Source organism: Erithacus rubecula (assembly GCF_903797595.1).
Source record: "Erithacus rubecula genome assembly, chromosome: 8".
Lineage (NCBI taxonomy): Eukaryota > Metazoa > Chordata > Aves > Passeriformes > Muscicapidae > Erithacus > Erithacus rubecula.
The window spans coordinates 35,963,901-35,970,907 of NC_136659.1; positions in this window are offsets into that span (position 1 = coordinate 35,963,901).

Sequence of the window (7,007 nt, forward strand, 5' to 3'; positions counted from 1 at the left end):
CGGGGGCTCATTAACCAACAGAGCAGAGAGCCGCAGTTCATTAATAACTGGCCAATGATGGATAAGGAGTTCTGGGGTGGGACATTGTTGGGGGACGTGTGGAAAGGAGGGATGGCTCAGTGACAGGACTGATTTTGGGGATGTGGCCTCCCAAAAATCCCCTTTATGGCCACACCTGAGCACCAGCTGTCCCTGTGTGGGATCAGCAGGAGCTCCTCTGGGCAACAACACACTTATTAATAATATTTATAATAGACACTCAACAAGGTAAAGGCCTTGTCAAGCCTCTAAAGGGGGAAATGATGCCTTAAGTTTTTTTGTATTTTTTATTGAACTCCACACAAACTGCTCCAGGTTCTCCTCCCAGCTCAGCCACACAAACCAATCCTGTTCCAGCCCCAGCCCCAAAAGTGCAAACAGAGAATTGGGGGGAGAATCTGGGAGGGTGGGACTGCAGAACCTGCAGCTGGGACTGGACAATTAATGGGGAAATGGACCCAAACTTATAAAAATGTGAAAACTCAGGACTTGGGCTCTTGCACCGGCCAAGGTGAATCCTTTAACGGTTTTTAATTAATCTCTGCTTTGTTCTTTTGCAGCCAGCCCCACATTTTGGAGCTCAGCCTGTGGAATATGCTCAGTCACCCATCTCAGAGTGACTCAGTGTGCTGCTGGAGTCACTGCATCACTCACTGCCCCTGTCTGAGTTATTCCCAAAGAACTTTCTGGGAAAGTGCCTGATTCTGGGAGAAGGGCAGGAACAAATCATTAAGGTTCCTAAAAGCTTCCTCTGTGATTCAGTGATATTTCCCTGCCCACTCACCTCGGATTTCAGGGGTCACATTCCTTTCCTCAGCTGTAACACCAAAGTGTTAGACTTAAGAGATACTTAAGTTTCACTTCCATGTGTGAAAACAATAGTTTGTAGCATATTTTATACGGTTTAATTCTTACATTGCAATTAAATCGAATTATACATTTGAATTGTTATTATTATTAATAATAACAAAAATTTGATTTGAAGAACAAACAGATCTTCCTTGAAAAATGAAAAAGTTCCTATTTTTTGAACGTTTTGCACGTGAAAACGTTGGTTTATAGATCAGCAGCGACGACCCGGGGTTATCAAAGCTTCTTTGGCAGGTGTTTGACAGTGAAATTGAGGAAATCAGGCAGGTTTGAGAGCTTTGAGATGGATTTGTTGGCCGCAGCTTCTCTCCCGGGCTCTCAGGATTTCCCGGCGTTTTCCTGCCTGCAGGTGGCACAGTTCCCTCACATTCCCGGCCGCCTCTGCCGCATTTTTAAAGCAGGATAGAGACACTTCCCCCAGGTCAAAATTCACTAATTGCATCCAAACTTCTCATGTCATGTAAGGAATCCGAGCCAGCGCGGCGTTAATTGCTTTAATTGCCTTGAAAAAGGAAGGATGGAGCCATTAGTGCAAACACTGATGTTGTCTGGCCAAAGTGGGGATTTGTAATGGATCCTGACATTCATTCCAGAGGTTTGGCTTTTGTCAACTCCACACATCCCAGCAGTCACAGCAATAATGGAAATGCAGGGATGGCTCCTCCATTCCCACCGGTTTTGTCACCTCAAATCAAAAAATCGGGTGACATTTCATCTCCCTGGAGCTTTGCTCCTTTTTCTGGTGGGACAAAGCATCCAAAAGCAGCTGGAAAAGAAGGATTGAGCACTCATGGAGAACAGCCAGCCCAGCAGCACCTTCAGAACTCCTGCTCTGCCTCAGCCACAATTCCCAAAGGAAAAACCCACAGGAAATGGTCAAATCAACAACAACACCACAGAAGGGAAAAGAAAATCAGGGGCACTGCTATCCCAAGTCATGGAGGAACAAACTATTCCTTAAGGAGAACAAGAAGCTGGAGAGGAGGACAGGAAAATGATGTAAAAATAATCTGTTTTCTAACATGTTTTTCCAGACTCTGGATCTGGGAATCTCTCTCTCCCTGTCCTATATCCCACCTGCACGGTGTCCATATATCCCTGATGGATTTGGGGCTTTGTAGGAAATCTTTGCTCCCCCTCCTCCCTGCCCTGTCCCACATCCAGGGGCCAGCTCAGCTTTCCCAGTTTCTTTGTTACAAAATGTTGTCATAATATTTAATCCCCAGCCTTTGCCTCGGCAGCAGCTGTTTGAAAGGACAATTTATATTCCCCCAAGTGCTTTGAAAACCCCGGGGAAGCTCCCAGGCAGCTTTTTCCTGGTGCACAGAAGCAGCTTGTCCAGGCTTCCAGCTTTGTTTTGTGGCTGGCTGGATCCTCTGGATTCCTCCAGCTGCCCTCTCGTTCACTTTGTGGCTCGCTGGAATATTTGTTCCCTGGTTTTTTTTGGGTTTTTTTTACACCGTGTGGGAGTCACGCAGCCCCGGAACGGATGAAACAAAGAAACGCTGAAAGCGATTGCACAGAAAGCATTCCAAGATGGGAGTGAGGAACTGCTGCCGTGTCCGTGTGAGGTGAGAAACCCACCCTGTAAAGTGTAAATACACACTTTAAAACCCTTTAAAAGGTTTTTTTCCAGCTGTGCTCAGCAGCTGGACGCGCTGTGGGTATTCCTGCAGGAGCAGTGAGTGTGGCTGGGTGTGTTAATAGCTCCTCTCACCCAGCCCGATGCCCCTGCAGCATCCTGACGCTGTGATTCATTATTGCTCAGCTTCCCTGGGCTCTTCTCACTCCAGTTTCCTCCTGGAAGCGTCTCCACGCTTTTGGGATCAAGTTGGTGTTAACAGGAATTCATTTGGGTTTTTTTTAATCACACTTTATTTTCTTGTTGTTACACAAGATTCCTCTTCTATACATTAGCTGCCCCAGAGGAAATGGATCCTAGATTATCCCCTCTTCCATGCACAGTTCTATAGCCAGAATTCCCCCAAAGGCACAGGGACAATTCCAGTGGTAAAGACCTGGTGAGGGGGCACTGCCTGGGGGTCTGGGCATCTCCTAAAATCCTGCTGGTGGTGCCAGCGGGGTGAGTGGCTCCTTCTGGAGCAGCAGAGGATCCAACAGTGCCCTGTGCACTGGGAAGTGTTTGGGAATGCTGCAGCTCCTCCAGCCACGGCTCTTCACTCCTTATTCCCAGCAGGGAGCTCTGGAAAGAGTCACAGAATCCCAGACTGGTTTGGCTTGGAAGGAACCTTAAATTCCATCCTTAAATTCCATCCCACTGTCCCAGGCTGCTCCAAGCCCCATCCCACCTGGCTTTGGGCACTTCCAGGGATCCAGGGGCAGCCGCTACCCTCAGAGAAAATCCTTCCAGCATTTCTGCACTATCCCATCCATCGCTGCCCTCTGGGCTGCTTCTCAAACCTTCCCCAAGAGCCCCAGCCCGCAGCTCTCGGGGATGCTCTGCAGGGCAGCTGCTCCCAGAGCGCAGGAACAGGGATTTATTCCGGGCTGGGTCACTCGGGGCCCATCCCAGCCCACCCCACCCGGCAGCAGATCCTAACGCGCCTCTGTGACAATTCCCGGTCCCGCCTGGCCGGGCTGTCGCGATTGTCGGGATCAGTTTTCCTGCGGGAGCGTTCCTGTGCCCGGGAGCGCTTTGCATCTCCTTCTCCAACTCCTGCTGCTGCACATCTGTGCGGTGCTGACTTTATCTTGTCTCCCAAATCTCTTCTATTGCTGTTAAATATTCACTTCTGCAGCTTTCAATCGGTTCCAAGAGCAAAAGGTGCAAAGTTTGTTATCAAACACTGCACTCGCTCCCCCACATCCTCCAGGCACCTTGTGTTGTCTACAATGAACAGCAGGGTTTTACTCTTTTAGTTAAAAGTTCCTCAAACTGGAGTTTTTTTCCCCTCTTTTTCTTAAAATTATTCAAAGCTGCTCGAAACTAAAAAGTTAAAAAATGACCAGGAGCTTGCACCTGTAACCCACCAGGCCTGGCCTGGGTCACAGCATTTCCCAGCACCAGAGGAACTAAAAACAAAGCCAAGCTACAACCCACAAAAAAACCCAAACCAAAACAAAACAAAAAATAACAAACAAACAAAAAGGTCCAAAAAACCCTCTTCTAAATTTATCATCTCTTCAAAGCAGCAAAAAGTTTTGCTGTTTAATATTGTTCATTTTTGTGCTGGGAAGTGCTTTGCCTGTTAAATAAACAGGGTTTTTTTCCACTTTTGTCCAAAAAAATATTTCTCCAAACTAGTTAAAAAAAAAAAAAAAGAAAAAAAGAAAAAAAAAAAAATCAATAATTTCCTCCCAAATTTACCTTAAACCAAAACACTCCCCCACAACCCAAATATCCCAAATACCTCCTTTTTCCCAGTGTCCTGCTTCCCAGAGCTGTGTGTTTTTTGGGATGCTCCTCCCAGCTCTGCAGTGAGTATCCTGGGATGTGTGTGTGCCTTTCCCATCCCTTGGCAAGGACCAGGCTGGTGCTGATGCCAGAGGAGCCCCTGCCCTGCTCCCTGGCCCAGGAGCTGCCTGTGTTTGGGGCTGCCAGGGAATTCTGCTTCCCCCAGGGCTCACTTCCAGCATGTCCCTGTCCCAGGAGCAGCAATTCCAGACTGTCCCAGGATCAATAATTCCAGACTGTCCCAGGATCAGTAATTCCAGACTGTCCCAGGAGCAGCAATTCCAGGCTGTCCCAGGAGCAGCAATTCCAGACTGTCCCAGGATCAGTAATTCCAGACTGTCCCTGTCCCAGGATCAGCAATTCCAGACAGTCCCTGTCCCAGGATCAGCAATTCCAGACTGTCCCAGGATCAGTAATTCCAGGCTGTCCCTGTCCCAGGATCAGTAATTCCAGACTGTCCCAGGATCAATAATTCCAGACTGTCCCAGGATCAGCAATTCCAGAGTGTCCCAGGATCAGTAATTCCAGGCTGTCCCTGTCCCAGGATCAGTAATTCCAGAGTGTCCCTGTCCCAGGATCAGTAATTCCAGGCTGTCCCTGTCCCAGGATCAGTAATTCCAGGCTGTCCCAGGATCAGTAATTCCATAGTGTCCCTGTCCCAGGATCAGCAATTCCAGACTGTCCCAGGATCAGTAATTCCATAGTGTCCCTGTCCCAGGATCAGCAATTCCAGACTGTCCCAGGATCAGTAATTCCATAGTGTCCCTGTCCCAGGATCAGCAATTCCAGACTGTCCCAGGATCAGTAATTCCAGAGTGTCCCTGTCCCAGGATCAGTAATTCCAGAGTGTCCCAGGATCAGTAATTCCAGACTGTCCCTGTCCCAGGATCAATAATTCCAGGCTGTCCCAGGATCAGTGACACTCTGTTGTACCATTTCCCCTCAGTGCTGCATCAGAGAAGTTTCCCTGAATTCCCCATTCTAACAGCATTTTTATGAAAATATTCCTTCCAGTTTCCTTGTCTCACCTTTTTTTTTAATGCATTTCAAACCTGTCCCAGAGTGACTTTCAGGAAATTCCCCAGGTCTGGAGGAGCTGCCCTCTGCTGTGCAAACCCAGGCAAGCCCTGCTCCCAGTCCCCACCAGTTGGACCAGTATGATTGGAGAGGCCCTGCCCCAGTGCTTGTGGCTTCATTCATGTTTATAAACTACCCTGAGATCTGAGAAAAGGGATTTACGAGTGCAAAATAACAAGTTGCCAAACAGTTTCTAACCTCATAAACACGTAATTGTAAATTCAAGGAGACACAGAGGAGGGCAAGATCACACAAGTGGGCTGGGAGCAGTTTCCATCATCCATCCTGGGAGCTCCAGCTGCACAATTCCCTCCATTGCTGCAAGCCCAGCCTCCTGTTTGGTCACAAATGGAGAAAAAGCCTTTCTAAAGATATTTTTGCATTGTAAAAAAAAAAAAAAAGGGAAACTCATTTATTTTTTAGCTGGCCTCCTCCTCCTTTTGTTTCTCCCTTTGTGTTGGGTTCGTGCAGAGTTAGGGAAAAGCTTCCTGGAAATACTGAAATGTGGGAATCCATTCAGCTGGGCTCCACTTTGTTCCTTTATGTCACACAAACCACAGCCAACGTGTTTGTTGTGGGGCAGCAGAAAATCCAAACAATTGTGCAGCTGAGCTGGGATCCTGTGGCTCCACTGCTCCTCCCACCTGTGGAGAGCTGGGATTTGGGATTGCTGAGCAGGGATCCTTGAGGCCACGAGGGGATGGGGATGGGGGAGGAAATTCAGGAGTTATTCCACTGTGCAAACAGGGTGATTAATGCTAATTCATTTTGCTGTGAAGTGAAGCTGGGGCTGCTCCATCCCTGGGAGTGTTTCAGGCCAGGTTGGATGGGGATTGGAGCAACTGGGATGGGATGGGATCAATGGGATCAATGGGATCAATGGGATCAATGGGATCAATGGGATGGGATGGGATGGGATGGGATGGGATGGGATGGGATGGGTTCAATGGGATGGGATCAATGGGATCAATGGGATCAATGGGATGGGATGGGATGGGATGGGATGGGATGGGATGGGATGGGATGGGATGGGATGGGATGGGATGGGATGGGATGGGATGGGATGGGATGGGATGGGATGGGAGCAATGGGATGGGATGGGATGGGCTTTAACATCCCTTCTATCCCAAAGCACTCTGGAATTCTCTGATAACCACATCCTGCTCTCCTGGCCACCCTGGCCTTCCCCATCCTGGCAGCTGCTCACCCTCAATCATTTAATTCACCCTCAATCATTTAATTCACCCTCAATCATTTGATTCACCCTCAATCATTTGATTCACCCTCAATCATTGATTCCTTCAATCATTCATTTCCCCTCCATGGGCTGCTGCTCCCCGAGTTTTCCACCCTGCAAGAAGCAGCTTGTGGAGCATTTCAGAGTCTCCTGCCAGCAGTGCCAGCGCTCCTTGCTGTGCCAGCTGCCCCTGGGTGCTCCAGAGAGGAGCAGCCAGAGCTGGGAATTGTCCCTGGGTGCAGCAGAACTCCCTCCCAGGAAGGAGCAGGCTGCTCTCCAAGCCATGGAGCTTGTGCTGTTGAATATTTGAACAGAAAGCATCATAATTACAGCTCAGTGGGATGAACCAGCTCTGGGAAGAGCCTGTGT